This window comes from Prunus avium, chromosome 8 (genome assembly GCF_965620075.1).
Source record: "Prunus avium chromosome 8, drPruAviu1.hap1.1, whole genome shotgun sequence".
NCBI lineage: Eukaryota > Viridiplantae > Streptophyta > Magnoliopsida > Rosales > Rosaceae > Prunus > Prunus avium.
Genome location: NC_142291.1, coordinates 8,633,008 through 8,649,515, shown reverse-complemented (window position 1 = coordinate 8,649,515; position 16,508 = coordinate 8,633,008). Strand labels below are relative to the sequence as shown.

Sequence of the window (16,508 nt, the reverse complement as noted above, 5' to 3'; positions counted from 1 at the left end):
AATCTCATCGTCGATTGTTCAAATAAAGTCTATGGTTGATCACAATCAGTACTTAATAAATTAAATCACTCTTTATGGGAACGATGCTTTACTTAACTCTAAACTACTTGTGTGATTTGTACGCTTGCAAAATTACTCAACAAATTTTAGCGTCATTGGTAGGGAGTGTTTTAATTTTTATTAATATAAATATAGATTGATTCGGATTTTAATTTGAATTTTATTTTATTTTTTAATTTAATTTAATTTTTTTGGTTTTCAGGTACTTCACCTTGTGCATGAGTTTTGGGAGACATTTGCAGAGTCTTGAGCTTATACTACTAGATCCAGATATCGAATGAACGCTTCACAAGCTTAACAGATTCAACCTGGTGAAGAGGAAGGATGAAATATTGGAAAAGTCATCACCTATGGCTGAGGAACTGAAACCATTGAGGGACTATGTTGTCATCTGTGGTAGCATCACCATTGAGCATTCGTCGTCCAACCATTAATGCCAATAATTTTGAAATCATACCAGCCATAAGTTCAATGATTCATCAATCATCCATCTTTTGTGGTTTACCTCAAGAAGATCCTACTAGCCATATATCTACCTTCTTGGAGATATATGATACATTTAAGTGCAATGGAGCTATCAACGATGTTGTTCGCTTAAGGCTTTTTTTCTTTCTCATTAAAGGATAAAGTAAAGGCATGGTTGACTTCTCAACCACCTAATTTGATTACTACATGGGACGACTTAACTAATAAATTTTTGGCTAAATTCTTTCCTCCTGCAAAGATTGTGAAACTTAGGAATGACATCATGTCCTTTGCTCAAAATGACATGGAGCCTTTTTATGAAGCATGGGACAGATACATAGATATGCTAAGGAAGTGCCCACATCATGCGCTACCTACTTGCATGCAAGTTCAATCATTCTACAATGGTTTGAATAGTACAAGCAAAACAATGATTGATGCTGCAGCTGGAGGAGCTTTGATGGGAAAAACAGAAACTGAGGCTCATAACTTGCTGGAAGAGATGGCGTCTAATAACTATCAATGGTCTAGTGAGAGATCAACACAAAAGAAAGCTGGGATCAAGTCATATCTGCTTTAACTGAGCAAATTTCAACTCTTTCTAAACAACTTGGTACTTTAAATGTTAATGCTATTCAGTCTACTAATTTAAGTTGTGAATTTTGTGCAGGACATCATCATAGCAATTGTGGGAACACATAATTCGGCAACCAATAGATGGGCGACACGTAGAAAAGGAATATTCCTTAGGTCAACAATGATTTAATTAGGGCAATTATCTTTGATTTATGAAGAGAATATCTCCCCAAATTAAGGATGAGATTTCCATCAAATCTCCTTGATTAATTCCAAGCTCCTATTTATGTAATTATATGCATGGTAGAATAGAATTGGAAAAGGACACCACTTGATGAGATTAAATCTTTGTCGTCGCTGATGGCTTGTCTTTGAAGTCTTCTACCAATAACTAATCTTGTAGTAGTAACCACGAAAGTGGGATAGAACAAAAATAATGATGTTCCCGCAGAAAGGCCTCCACGAGATTCATGGTTGGCTTAAAGGTCTTTCTTTTCTTTTCTCTTTTGAATTGAACGAATCATACAAATGGAAGAGTGAGGAATCATATCTTTTATGATTATACATTTATTTTTTATCTTAAAAAGCAACTTTTAAACCTCAATCTTACGATTATGTCAATTTTATCATTATTGTTTAAATTAAATCTTTTGCAATTCAAGAGCACATTATACAGTCAGTCAAATTGTTTTTCAATTCCGTCTAAAATACAGGACTCAAACTACTGAAACTACAAGAACCAAGGTGGAAAATTCCTTATAAAAGAAATCCATTAGTTCCTAACTACCCTACTATAGCTAAAATTATGTTTTTTTTTTTTCATTCTTTTGTTTTTGTGGAATGAGTCTATGCTATAACTTATAGCCTATAAGTTGGATTTAGAAGGCTTAATTGGTTCTTATTGTTCAACGAGACTAATTATGCACGACCATATCTCAAGTTCTCAACTGATTTTTACTAAACTTATTATGTGTAATATTTAAGCATTTACCCATAGTAAAAATAACATATTAATTGTAGGTTTTGTTGCTCCCAACAAAATGAGCGGGTTTAATACACTAGTGCAATATCAACTTGCATTATGCATGCAGTACTTTTGCTTACTTCCCAACCACCAGATTTTAATCTAGAAATTCTCAGTGCATTTTATTCCAAGTTAAAACCCAATTAAACTCGAATTTTTAAATATTTAACAATCAAAAGAGGCAAACTCTACACTTTTTTTTTTTTTTTTTTGCAATGGGATATTGATATGTCGGATTGAGAGACTATAAACGTTGTGGAAATTGTGATGTGAATGTGATGTTGCTTTATGGATTGAATTGTTGACATTAAAGTCTTGCCCTATCTTGTGTAGTGGACCCGGATACAATCTACACGGTTTCCTACCTACTTGGATTTTTGGATGAGTACTGACTCGGCCAAGATCAATTAGTCATAGCTCATGGCCCAGTCGAAGAAAGCAGATGACTTCTGTGGTCTAGGATTCCCATTAGAGCATCTCCAGCGCAGGAGAAGAACCGGGCAAAAGGCCCCCCTTGCAAGCCCAAGCAGCTCCAGCGCTGCAGCCTGCAGCTTGGTTTGGCGTGGGTCCCACCAGCCCGGGCAAGCCCAAGGGCAGGTTTTGCCTGGGCTTCAAACCGAGTTTTGTGACGTCATGCTGACATCACGCTGACGTCAGCGACCAAAAAAATATTTAAAAAAATTCAAAAAATATCCAAAAAATTTTCAAATTTTTTTTTTAAAATACCAAAAAATTATAGATGCTTTCCCTATAAATACATAACAATTTTATTTACTTTCTAAATTGTTTATATTTTGTTGCATAATATTTTTTTCCTTTCTTGCCTTAGACTTGCCCTAGACTTAGCCCTTGTTGGTGGAACCACAAATGCAAAGGCTGACACTATTCACGTGAATAGTGGCAGCCCTTGCTTGCCATTGCCTTAGACTTAGCCCTTGTGGGTGGAGATGCTCTTATATCACATGCACGTATATGTTCATGTTGATTTTTGGAACAGGAATTCTCCATAATGTTGGATTGGATGTTTGGTCCGTCCTTAGACACGAAGATGCTAAGGAAATTTCGAACCAAAGAGCTCCATAATCTTGGATTTAGGTTCACATAATGCTCCTTATATTATATAACTGTTGAGAGTATTTGTCCCACATTGAAAAGTTAAGGAACCAAACTTGAGTTTATAAGAGCACTTCCACCCATTTGCCATGGCAAAGGGCAAGGGCAAGGGTTGTTACTATTCATGTGAATAGTGGCAGCCCTTGCAAAAGGCTTGTGGTGTTTCTGCCCATTGCCACAACAACCACTATTCACATGAGATATGAACAGATGAATTTGTATAGAGTTTTGGTATGGGAAGTGAAGAATATGACTAAGTATTTATTTAAAAAAATTCTGAAATTTTTAGTATTTTTTATGATTTTTTTTCATTACTGACGTCAACAAACCTAGGCAACAGCCCAGGCTATTTTTGCCCTTGGGCCTGCCCAGGCTTGTGGAGCCCATGAGCTGCCCAGGCAACTTAAGCCCGCTGGAACTGTGAAAAGGGGCTTGGGCCCCCTCCTGCCTTGGCAAGGGCTGCACGGTGGAAGTGCCCTAAGGAGTTGGGCTACTCCCTCTATTGTCAGTTGATTTTAAGGTGGAACCTCAACTTCCTTCAATAACAACCTTACATATCGTTTAGTTTTACCTACCGACCCACTTTCAATTATATGCTTCACCCTAACCAAAAAGGAAAAGTGGTCAATTATATGACATCAGACCTCTTTATTTATTTTTTATTTTTCTAACTTCCTTCAATTAACTTTTTTTTCAATTAGGTAAGGTATCTATAAGGGGCACAACCTAATTACTATCAAAAGAAAAAAAAGTGAAAAACCAAGTTAAAGACTTGTTAATTGTAATCATATTCATACTCTTATGATGCGTAATCTATAGATTGAGAATTTCATTTTTCAAAAAATTAACGTGATGATCTCCTTAGTGGTGTGGATAATCCTTTGAAATTTAGTTAGAAAATTTGCATATAGCGATTGTATTATACACATATTTACAAATTATTCACATTTAATATACATATCTTTTTACAAAAATTTTAAATAATACAAGTAAACTTCATGTATTATACACATATCTTTGCACATATTATTAAGTAAAAACACTATACTTTAAAATTTTGAATAATTAATATTGAAATACTCTATATTCCTTTTTTTTTTTTTGGTTAGATAATATGTGTAAATATTTTTTATATCCCGTATTTTACTAACTATGCTTTTAAATATGGAAGTAATTTCACCTATAAGTTTATACTAAAATCCACGTGATTGAGAGCCAGTGCTAACAATTTGGATTCTAACGCTTGTCAAAATATTTTATAGAGTTGCATATGTTGCCCACTCGGCTGTAACCACGATTTTATTGCGGTGCTTATGCATCGATTTGTTGACTTTGAAGTCTGTCTAATGGGCCCGGCTACAGTCTACATGTTGGTTTCCTACTTGGATTTTGTGGTGAGTATTGACTTGGTCCATTTCGCAAAAAAAATAAAAAAAATAAAAGAAAGTATTGACTTGGTCTCCAATGGAAGAAAGCAGATGATTTCTGTGGCTTGTGCTCTTGTATAGTCATGTTGATTTTTGGGTTGGAAGAGGAATCCTCTATAACCTTGCATGTCGTTTAGCTTTACACACCAACTTACTTTCAGTCTTTTATCATCCCTACTTACAATTAATATTGAAATACTATTGCTTCTTTTTTTGTCAAATAATATGTGTACGCATTGTATTCTTATTTTATGATTTATGGGTTGGAAAGAAGATAATTTCACGCAAATCAAAGATTCCCACGTCCAAATGATGAAAATGTCATTTTGACCAACTCGGGGTCCAAAGTATTCAAATTTCGTCTAAACAACTCCAAAACTGTGACGTACGCACTGTCAACGTCAAATCAGGACCAATGACACATGGTGGTGTCCAACCAACACTCCAAAAATCCGCCTCAAGCCCACGACCTCAGATTTCCAATCCAATCACACCAACAGACTCTAAATAGCTCCGATATCACCCTGCATCAATTTGGGCCCAATTCAATGGTCGGATTATTCTTGATCGTACAATGGAATGGCCATCGCTCGCCTTAACTTCAAAACACAATAACTTCATGTAGGGATATACGATCTCTGATCAATCTGAACCCACATACTCATAACAACACCAGCTACAACCACTGGCGGACCCAGCACATGCCTACTGTGGGCAGCTGCCCACACTCAAGTGTTCTCTTCACCAATGTAGCCAAACACTTTGCCAATAAAAACAAGACACTTGGCTAATATTTTGCATGCAAGATTCCCACTCAACACCCTAAATAAGTAAAGCTTTCAAGGTTTTAGTCCAAAACCTCTCCTATATTGAAAATATCAAGGCCCAAGACTTAATAAGATGTGGTCCAATATATAAAGCCTTAGATTTTGGCCCAAAATCATATATTAAAAAATTATTGAAATAGATTATGTGTTATAATATATATCGTATTGCTATGAAAACCTAGACTTTGTAGGAGTCAACTATGAAATTGTTTTTTGCGCCCCCAGATGAACAAAAAGTCTGGGTCTGCCACTGGCAACAACATATATAAAATTGGACATGATCCAACGGTCCAGAATTTGCGAGGCTTTGAATCGGTCCAACGACAAAATCTCACAATTTCGAGCACACCACCATGCTCAGGACATCGAGGACATTAACCTAACCTCAGAATATGAAATTGCAACTTAAATAATTAAAAATTCACTATTTGAGCAATTTCGAAATTTTTAAGAGAGGCGTTGAAATTTACCTTAGATTGTAGAGCTCATTCTCACGATCATGTCGGAGAAAACGGTTCAACAATCCGAGCCCTAGAACGAAAGATATGAATTTCCAAAGTTTTTTAACAAAAACTTCCCTTTCTTTTTTTGTTCTTCGTTGAAGAAATGAGAGAGTAAGAAGATGAAGACGCGCGGAGCGGTAGAAAAGGAGAAAAGCAACCCACGTGTGAACAGTACTGAACAGTAAGTTTTTATTTTATTTTATTTTCCTCCTGCCACGTGTCACCTTTTCATTGGTCCAACTTCAATAATTCCTTGAAAATTCCTCCTAGCTCCGAGAAAATCTCCTAAAATTACCACATGCTCATAGCAACTTAAACTATTTTTCCATCCAGTAATCATAGTTTTCTCACTTCAATTCCTTATACGTCCATTGAAAAATTATTCAATTAAACGTAAGGGCATTTTAGTCCAAGTTGAGTTTAAACACTTTTAAATCCATTATTTCTACATCAAACTAACTTCATAAAATGCTCATACATTTTAATTAACCTTGTATGATTTTTTGAAATAGTAATACCAACAAAATCCCAAATTTAAGGTTATTACATAATCAATCAAATCTTATCATTCAATCGTTCAAATAAAGTCTAGGGTTAATCACAATTTAGTAAATTAAAGGGCTAACATCATTTTACACCCTGAAAATTTGGGGTCATTCTTGAAATAGGCCATGGAGTTTCAACTTTGTCAATTTACGCCTTAACGTTTTAACATTCGACCAATTTACACATTCTGTCAGTTTGACCGTTTGATCTTCTATTAAGTGATGATGTCGCAAATGTGGGGTCTACTTTTTTAGCTTAGGTGTAATTAAATATTAAGACACAATATTTAAAAATTAAAAATTTTGACAGATACAAAATTTAAAAGAAAACCTATATCCCATTTTTCTCTCGCCTCCCTTCGTCGGAATCTGGTAGGCCCTTCCTCCTCCCTATCAGTTCCTTTTTTTTTTTCTCTCTTTCCCTTGGCAGCCCCATCCTCCATACCCACCCTCACACCATCTTGCCCAAACACCTCTCCCACCAGAAACTTCTCAGCACACTGTTTGGGTGTGGTCTAAAATCCAATACGAGGTCAAGGTGGAACCCAACTCCAAGTAGAGGCAGAACCCAATTCTAAGAGGCCAAGACAAGAAAAATCTGGAATGGTCTCACTACCCAGATGCCTTTTTGCAAAGGTCAAGTTGGCTGGGATGTGATTTTGGCTGGAGGTTTGTGAGAGTTGGCTGGGCAAGCAGACTTGGTTGGTTTTCGAGATGGAGGTGTGGCTAGGTTTGCTGTTGAGAGGATGGCTGGTGGGTCTTCAAGTTACAAAGGAATATTGGGTGTGCTGGAGTGATTTTGTGGCCAAAGTTTGTTCACTCTCTAGCTTATATATATTATTGTTTGGATGTGGTCTCTAATTCCAGCCAAGTCAAGTGGTCTTCAATCTCAAACCAAGTCAAGGAGGACCAATCTCAAACCAAATCAAGGAGAAACCCAAAGGCCTAGCCAAAACAAGGATATTGTTATTTATAATAGTAATAACCAAATAATAAATGAATTGAATGACAAAACCCACAAACTTGGCTTAGGGTCAGCCAAGGGGTCAAAAGGATGTAGGATTCTCACAAGCTACGTTATAAAGAAAAGCAGCCAAGTCTTTTGGCCTACTTGGATTTCTACATTCTAGTCAAGAATCAAGGTCTTCTGCAAGAGATGACATATAAATAAATGACAAAGAGATAAGAGTGGAATGGGGTTGAGGTCGAGGAAGCCATTGTTGAACTCCACCTTCGATATGTTGTGGTTGGGACACAACCCATCTCTTGGATATAGAAGAGAGGATGGTTTTTTACATTCTAGTCAAGAATCATGGTCTTCTTTAATATAGTATATATATATATATTTGAACTTGGCTGAGAGGATGGTTTTTTTCAAGTTGGTTGATTAATGGAGCATATGTCGAATACTTGGCTGGAAGAATATATGTTGGCTGAAAGATGGCCTTTTAAAAGTTAGCTGTGAGGATGGCCAAATAATTGGCTTAAACCAAGTCAAGGTCTTGGCTTCCCTTGTCGGTGAGTTGGCTGGAGAATGAAAGTCTTGGCCAAAGAGATGGTTTTGGGCATGAAAGGACCCATGTGGGTTTACCTTGGTATTCTCAAACTTGGGTCAAATTGGCATGGGTGTTAAAATGGCTGTGAGCAATATATATATTGCATATTATATTTTATATATGTGTGTAATTATATAATAAATTAAAGGCCTATGGCCTGGGAGGTTGGAGACAAGAATTAAAGGCCAACTAAGTGGCCTACGAACTCTCTTTCTCTATCTAAATATATATATATATATATAATATTGAAAACTAAGAAGTCATGTAGACCTTGGCCAAATTTCTTGCATAGACTCATTGGAATTCCAAGTCTCCCGACATCGTTGGATTATGTTCAATCAAAATTAGAGACTCTGGAAGCCACAGCGTCTCACCAGATGTTAAGCCCAAGTTCTCGGAGGTCCAAACCCGACCCACGAAAGTTGGCCTAAAAGCCTCCAAATATTTTCATGCACGTGACAAGATCCGTCCAAGGAAAGCAATCAAAGAGAGTGATGTCAATCTGGAACATTCTTAAGGAGGAGAGAATTAAGTGATCAAATTTGCAATCCAATGATCTCATTAGAATCAATTCCGCGAATTTAGGAATCCACACAAGGAAAGATTTTGAAAGAAGTAGACCTTTGGCCATTTAATGGCCAACCCATGGGCTGACGAATGCCTCTATATAAACCCCATCAGACGAAGAGCAAAGGACCCCGACATCAGACACAAAAACCTACTTTTTGTGTTTCATTTTTCTATCCCTAGACTAGGTTTTTATTTTCCAAGCAAGTAGACTAGATCAGTTCTTTGCTTTCGTTAGTGTAAGTTTAATTTCTTGTATTTTCCATTACGTTGTTTTAAGATTCAAGTTTATTGCATTTATCGTTTATATCGTTCTTATTTCGTTCTTCGTTTAATTTACATTTATCTATTGCTTTGATTTACTTTCTCGCACTTTAATTCTTATCTTTAAGTTTAATCGCACCTTTTAATTTAATTTGCATCATTATCATTAAATCTCAAAAAATACTAAAATACCCATACGAAACCTAACCATCCTCGACCCCAAGGAAGTGAAAGAACCTAGGCAAAGAGGAGGTTCCTTGCTTGGCCGATCAATTGGCTGGTTAGAAGTCAGAAGCTCAAACACAACAATCCAACTTTTTCCATTCAAGCCAATCAGTGGCTTGGTGGTGGCACGCCTATGCAATCCAAGAGAAGAAGGACCAAAAGTTCCTTCCATTGACCACCTTGGCCGAAAAGAGGGAAACACACACCCACCATTCTCTCTCTCTACACCATTAACCCCAAGCTCAGCCACCCTTTCTCCTATATCCTTTTCCAATTTTTGTCTTTCTAATCCAACCAAAACAACACAAAAACAAATTCTCAAACCCAGCAGCGAAAGAAGAAGAAGAAGATGAAAGGGCTTTTCTTAAACAAAAACAAAACCAAAAACCAACGTTCACACATTAAAATTGACCATGAAATTGAGAGCTCCTCATCATCGACAACATCATTACCATCACTCAACCGTCTTCTTCACCATGAAATTGAGACCGAGTCACCGTCAATTCCACCGCCCCCGTCGTTGGACGTCTTGAGTATTCTAACCGACCAGCCTTTTTTCCATGAATTGTCATTCGGGTCGACCCCAGATCAGCCCAATCCCCTCTGCCACTGTCAAACGCCACTGTTCCAACCCCACAAGCATCACAGCTTACTTTGGAATTGTCACTCTCGACATGCTCTCTACCCTCGCCTTCTTCCTCTACCGCCACCGAGTCAGGCGCCCGTGTGAGTCTGAGAAACTCGTCAATGGCGGAGGACCCGGTTCCAGAGTTATGCAGACGACTGGACTCAAGAATCCCACCCTCGAGCCTCCTCTACTTTGACACAATCGAACCAAACCGTACGTCAACAACTAGCAGTGAAGCCGTGAAGAGGGTGATTGCGAGAAAGGGCGAGGATGATTTTGAAGGTTGAGAATGGGGTGTGGCGTTTAGGTTTTATGTGTTGTGCTGGGCTAGATGGTGTGAGGGTGGATACGGAGGATGGGGCTGCCTAGAGAGAGAGAGAGAGAGAGAGAGAGAGAGAGAGAGAGAGAGAGAGAGAGAGAGAGAGAGAGAGAGGAGGAGGAGGAGGAGGAGGGGGTGATGAGACAGGAGAGAGAGAGAGAAAGGAGATATAGGTTTTATTTTTATTTTAATATCTGTCAAAATTTTAATTTTTTAATATTATTTCTTAATGTTTAATTACACCTAAGCTAAAAAAGTAGACCTTATGTTTGCCATGCCATCACTTAATAGAAGACCAAATGGTCAAACTGATGAAATGTGTAAATTGGTTGAATTTTAAAACGTTAGGGCATAAATTGACAAAATTAAAACCCCGTGGCCCATTTCAAGAATGACCTCAAACCTTCAGAGGGTAAAATGATGTTAGCCCTAAATTAAATCACTCTTTGTGGGAACAATACTTTACTTAACTCTAAACTACTTGTGTGATTCGTACGCTTGCAAATTGCTCAATGAGTTTTAGCGCCGCTGCTGGCAAGTGTTTTAATTTTTATTAATATCGATATAGATTGATTAGGATTTTAATTTGAATTTTATTATTATTTTTATTTTTATTTTTTATTTGGTTTTCAGGTACTTCACCTAATGCATGAGTTTTAGGAGACGTTCACAGAGTCTTCAGCTTATACCACTAGATCCAGAGATCGACCGAACACTTCACAAGCTTAATAGACTCAACCAAGTGAAGAGGAAGGATGAAATATTGGAAAAGCCATCACCTGTGGTTGAGGAACTGAAACCATTGAGGGACTATGTTGTCCCATTTGTGGAAGCATCACCATCGAGCATTCGTTGTCCAACCATTGATGCCAATAATTTTGAAATCATACTGTTTGGGTGTGGTCTTCAATTCCAAGCCAACTCGTGGTGACTCAATTCCAAACCAAGTCAAGTGGTCTCCAATCTCAAACCAAGTCAAGGGGTCAAAGGGATGTAGGATTCTTACCAGCTACTTTATGTAGAAAAGCAGCCAAGTCTTTTGGTCTTCTTGGATTTATACATTCTAGTAAAGAATCAAGGTCTTTTGCAAGAAATGACATATAAATAAATGACAAAGAGGTAAGAGCGGAATAAAGAAAGAGGAGAAGCTTGGGGTTGAGGTAAAGGAAGCCATTGTTGAACTCCACCTTCGATATGTTGCGGTTGGGACACAACCCATCACTTGGATATAGAAATTACACAAATCTTGTGGCTGGATTAGAATGGCATGGCAGCTGAGGCTCTTGAAAGAGTGAGAGGAGTTTGTTGAAGGAGATTTGAAGACCCAATAAAAGTATTAAAGAAGTAAAGATCTGCTTATTTCTATTTTAATATATATATTAGTAAAGCAAATAACAAACCTTTTGAACTTGGCTGAAAGATTGACCTTTTAAAAAGTTAGCTGTGAGGATGGCCAAATAGTTGGCTGAAACCAAGTCAAGGTCTTGGCTTCCTATGTCGATGAGTTGGCTATGAGGATGGCCAAATAGTTGACTGAAACCAAGTCAAGGACTTTGCTAGAAGAGTTGTCAAGTCAGACCCATGTGGGTCACTTTGACAATTCCAAGGTGGGCAAGAGTTTGGAAGCCAAAGATGGTCCTTGGTTTTGGGTAATGGTTTTGTGACTTAAGAATGCTCTAAATTCAAAATGATATAGAAGTAGTGTCTAGAACTCACCTTATGAAAATAATTCAAAGGTTCTTTGTAGCCTAGTAACTCGCCCCAGCCAAAAACAATGGCCAAATTGAATGGCCAAGTTGGATGATTATCAGAGCAAGAATATATACACATACATATATACATATATATATATATAATTATTAAGTCTTTCATTGCTTACATATATAATTATTACTTATTATATATGTAGTTTTATCAAAATTGGTATATTAAGTGTTTTCTTAATTCAAAGATTTTGTGGGCTCGTCACGAGTTGGTCATACGTCAAGGGAGCTCACACAATTCATTGGCCTCTCATGCCACCCCAACATCGGTGAATTTCTTTTAGTCACGACTAGAGACTCCGAAAGCCACAATGTCTCACCAGATGTCAAGCCCAAGTCCTCGGAGGTCCAAGCCCGACTCGCTGAAGTAGGCCCAAAACCTCCAGATATTTTCATACATGTGACAAGATCCATCTAAGGGAAGCAATCAAAGAGAGTGATGTCAACCTGGAACATTCCTAAGGAGGAGAGAATCAAGTGATCATATTTGCAATCCGATGATCTCATTTGAATCAATTCTGTGAATTTAGGAAGCCACACAAGGAAAGATTTTGAACGAAGTTGACCTTTGGCCATTTAATGGCCAGCCCATGGGTTGACGAATGCCCCGATATAAACTACATCAGACAAAGAGCAAAGGACCCCGAGATCAGACACAAAAACCTACCTTTTGTCTTTCATTTTTCTATCCCTAGACTAGGTTTTTATTTTCCAAGCAAGTAGACTAGATAAGTTCTTCACTTTCGTTAGTGTAAGTTTAATTTCTTGCAATTTCTATTACGTTGTTTTAAGATTCAAGTTTTTTGCTTTACTTTTAAATTGTTATCGAATTTGTTTTAAGTTTAATTTAATTTTAGATTGCTTTATTTTATTGCCTTTATCATTCATATCATTCTTATTTTGTTCTTTGTTTAATTTATGTTTATCTATCGCTTTGATTACTTTATTGCACTTTAATTCTTGTCTTTAAGTTTAATCACATCTTTTAATTTAATTTGCATCATTATGATTAAATCTAAGAAAATACTAACATACCCATATGAAACCTAACAATCCTCGACCCCGACGAAGTGAAAGAATCTAGGCCAAGAGGAGGTTCCTTGTTTGGCCGATCAATCGGCTGGTTAGAAGTCAGAAGCGCGAACACAACAATCCGACCTTTTCCATTCAAGCCAATTAGTGGCTTGGTGGTGGCACGCCTACGCAATCCAAGAGAAGAAGGACCAAAAGTTCCTTCCGTTGGCCACCTCGACCGAAAAGAGGGAAACACTACCAGCCATAATTTCAATGATCCAACAATCATCCATCTTTTGTGGTTTACCTCAAGAAGATCCTAATAGTCACATATCTACCTTCTTGGAGATATGTGATACATTTAAGTGCAGTGGAGCTACCAACAATGTTGTTCGCTTAAGGCTTTTCCTTTCTTTCTTAACCCGAGCCTAACCTTTCATTACAACCAAAGTAAAAACCTAATTGATTTTTTGGGAAATCTTGGTTGGAGGTGAAGGTAAGTACTGACATTCTTAGTATTCAATTCAATGATGTTTGAGTATAGTTGCTTTTAAGCTTTAATATTATGGGTATTGGCATTAACACTTAACACTCTGATGCATTTACTTGTATTGGCAGAGCTTTAGTTTAGAATGCATGAAGGGCATACATTGGTTTCTATTAGTTTGTTTAAAGTGATGCATTTAACACATTTGTTTCGTAGTAAAATGTTTGTGGGTATCGTAACTGGTAAACCCTCAAGAGACACGACTCCTCCTACTAGAGACATCTAGAGGTTTAAAGGTTACCTGCAAAAGTGGTTTAGTTTAGTTTGTTTGTTTTAATTCTTTTTTATTTTCCGTTTTGCTTGAGGACTAGCAAAAGATAGGTTCGGGGGTATTTGATATATTGATATTTTACCTATTTATTATACCTCTTTTACTTGTCTCATTGCTATGGTTTTGAGTTAAACTGTTGGTTTTAATTAGTTTTATGAGTATTTTGAAGGGATTAAACCTGTTGGCGGAACAATAGAAAATATAAATTTAGATTATAATATTTCTCAACAAAATTGTAACCATCAAATATGCAACAAATTTACATGGAATTAATGTAAATCAACAAACACAAATGTGTAGAAATACTGACAAATTTAGCGATTGAGGCTTGCAAGAATTGCAATGTCCTAAAGACAGATTCCGCCCTTGCCCTTGTGCTCACAGTTCTATAGTCATCCATCTCCCAGGATTCAACAATCGATAATCCTAAATTGAAGCACTTCAATTTAAGACTCTGGCGAAACAAGTATATATTTGTACTCTCAAGACACTTAGGAAGGAAACTTGAAGATTGATACTTTAACATAGCACGAGTGGGGAAAACTCCTTCTTTTGTAAAGAAGAGGGTAATGGGTTTATATAAAACTCATCAGGTATCCACCAAAAGACGCAACTTTTGATAGCAAAAGATGCTTCTATATTTGATAACCGTATTCAACAAAGCAATTCCTTTTGAATGCTAACAAATAATATCAGTTGCATTTGAAACAATGCAATTGTTAGAGCAGAACTGACTCTTGTATTTTTTCCCTCAACCATGAATTTAAATATTATAATATTCAATTAATATTATAATTATCTAATTTCCAACAATCCCCCACACGAGTGAAAATTTAAGAAGGAATTTGAGAGTACTGGATGAAAAGAGATGCATATGAAGAGGTGTCTTTTGGACTTAAACCTATCATAGTGAATACCTATCGGATTTACTTGATGATGCAGTAGATATAATGAACTTCTTGCCACATTTTCTTCAACTATGATGTGTGAAAACAAAATTTTGACCTTGGGAAATTTGAAGTAATAATTGGAGGAAAAGCTGTTGTAAGGGAGAGTAATAATATTATTGTTAGTCTAGAAACAAACTTGACTTTGAGAAATGATTTGAAATTTTTACATGTCAAAATTATATATATATTATTTATTTATTTTTTAAGAAGAAAACATAATGTCAAAATTATATTTTAAAACTTAAAAGATGTAGAAAATGTGATAAGGAGTTTGTGCGAATTTTTGGTGATTTTTTTATAATGATTTTTATGATTTTTTTTATTTATAATTTTTGGAATTTTAAGCATTGGAAAATACTAATAAATAGAAGAGAATGACACATGACAGCGTCTTATAGGTACGTCATCAGAGTTTCTGAAAGGTGATAAGGAGTTTGTGGAAATTTTTTGTGTTTTTTTTCTGATTTTTTTATGAATTTATTCTTTGCCTCTCTTGTTCTTATTTGATTTTTAATCCCAACATTTGTTTACAAATTCAATTCTTATATTATACTAGCCCCCACGCATGTGCCAATTGGTTTTCTTTTTTATTTTTTATTTTATTTTTAGAATTAAGAAAAGATAACATGGGTAGTTATGTTCTATAAAAGTAGGGCCTATTATCTTATTTTGTTTTTATTTTTATTTTTTTAATATGAAAAAAAAGTGAATTTACCATATTATCCTCATTTAATTAATAATTTCAATTCTTAATGTTTGAATTAACCAAATGCATTTTCTGGTATTTTGAATGTTTCACCATTCTCTGCCTTTTGCTTTATATATATAGATAGATTAACAGTCTCCGTCAAGCAGTCCCATTGGAGTCCTGACATTAACTACACTAAAATACGTCCCAAAAAAAAATCCTGAAAATCAGTAGTTAAAACTCATAAATAACAAATCTTAAGAAGCTGTTTTATAAAGACAAGCAAAAAATTCCAATCACATATCAACTGTTGTAAGATCAGAGCTTCATTCTTTCTCTTTTCATGGTTCAAATTTTACTTTGATTTCATATTAAATATGGCTTGCTAGGTGATTTATACTCTCATAGTTTGGTTGTATAGTTTTTTAGAAATCTCTACACTCTATTCTCACAATATTTTCTTCATTTTCGTAATCATACTTCTTTAAATTTAAACAATAACTACACTATCCTATTAATTTAGTTTGAATGTTTTTTTGCCCTTCCTTAACTTTTAATTTGAATTTCAACAAAAGTAGTTTAGTCCTTATTCATGACAGGGTGGGCGCAATTCAATGTACAGTTAAGAATGGGTATTAGTGAAATACCCATTCTTAGCACTAAAACTATAAATAAACCCTACATCATTTAATTTCTATAAACAAACCCAAAAAAAACCCAAAAATGACAATTGGCTCTATTGAATTTAATTTTGATTATTAAATTACTTTAATGTCCTATTGAGTATTTTGGGCTTTTTGATATGTTTTGGGGTTGGGTTTGTTTTGAGAAATCAATGGCAGTTTTGTAATTTAAAAGAAGTTAAAAGCTTTTTTGTTATGTTGTAAATGCACTTTGGGTGTGTTTCTAAAGTCCATTTCATATAGGGTATTTTTATAATTTGGGCTCCTATATTGGGTATAATAGTGAATCTCCCCCGCAAATAAGGTCCAACGTAGCCAGACAAAAAAAAAATATAGGGACCAAAATGAAATTTGGACAAAGATTAGGTACCATTTTGTGTAAAAAGAACCCAATTCAATTTTGGTCGGGAGCGTTCGAAACCCAGTCCCAGAATTCGCAATCCATTCTCAAATTCGAAACCAATGTTAAAAACTGGAATTAACTTAAACGTAA

General features: G+C 35.9%; 1 non-coding gene across 1 annotated transcript; it reads right to left on the bottom strand.

Moving 5' to 3' along the window:
* Nucleotides 1–790: 790 nt before the first annotated feature.
* On the bottom strand, nucleotides 791–897 carry LOC148291286 (small nucleolar RNA R71). Its single transcript, XR_015827239.1, has one exon. It is a non-coding gene; the product is annotated as a small nucleolar RNA R71 (small nucleolar RNA).
* Nucleotides 898–16,508: the final 15,611 nt, after the last annotated feature.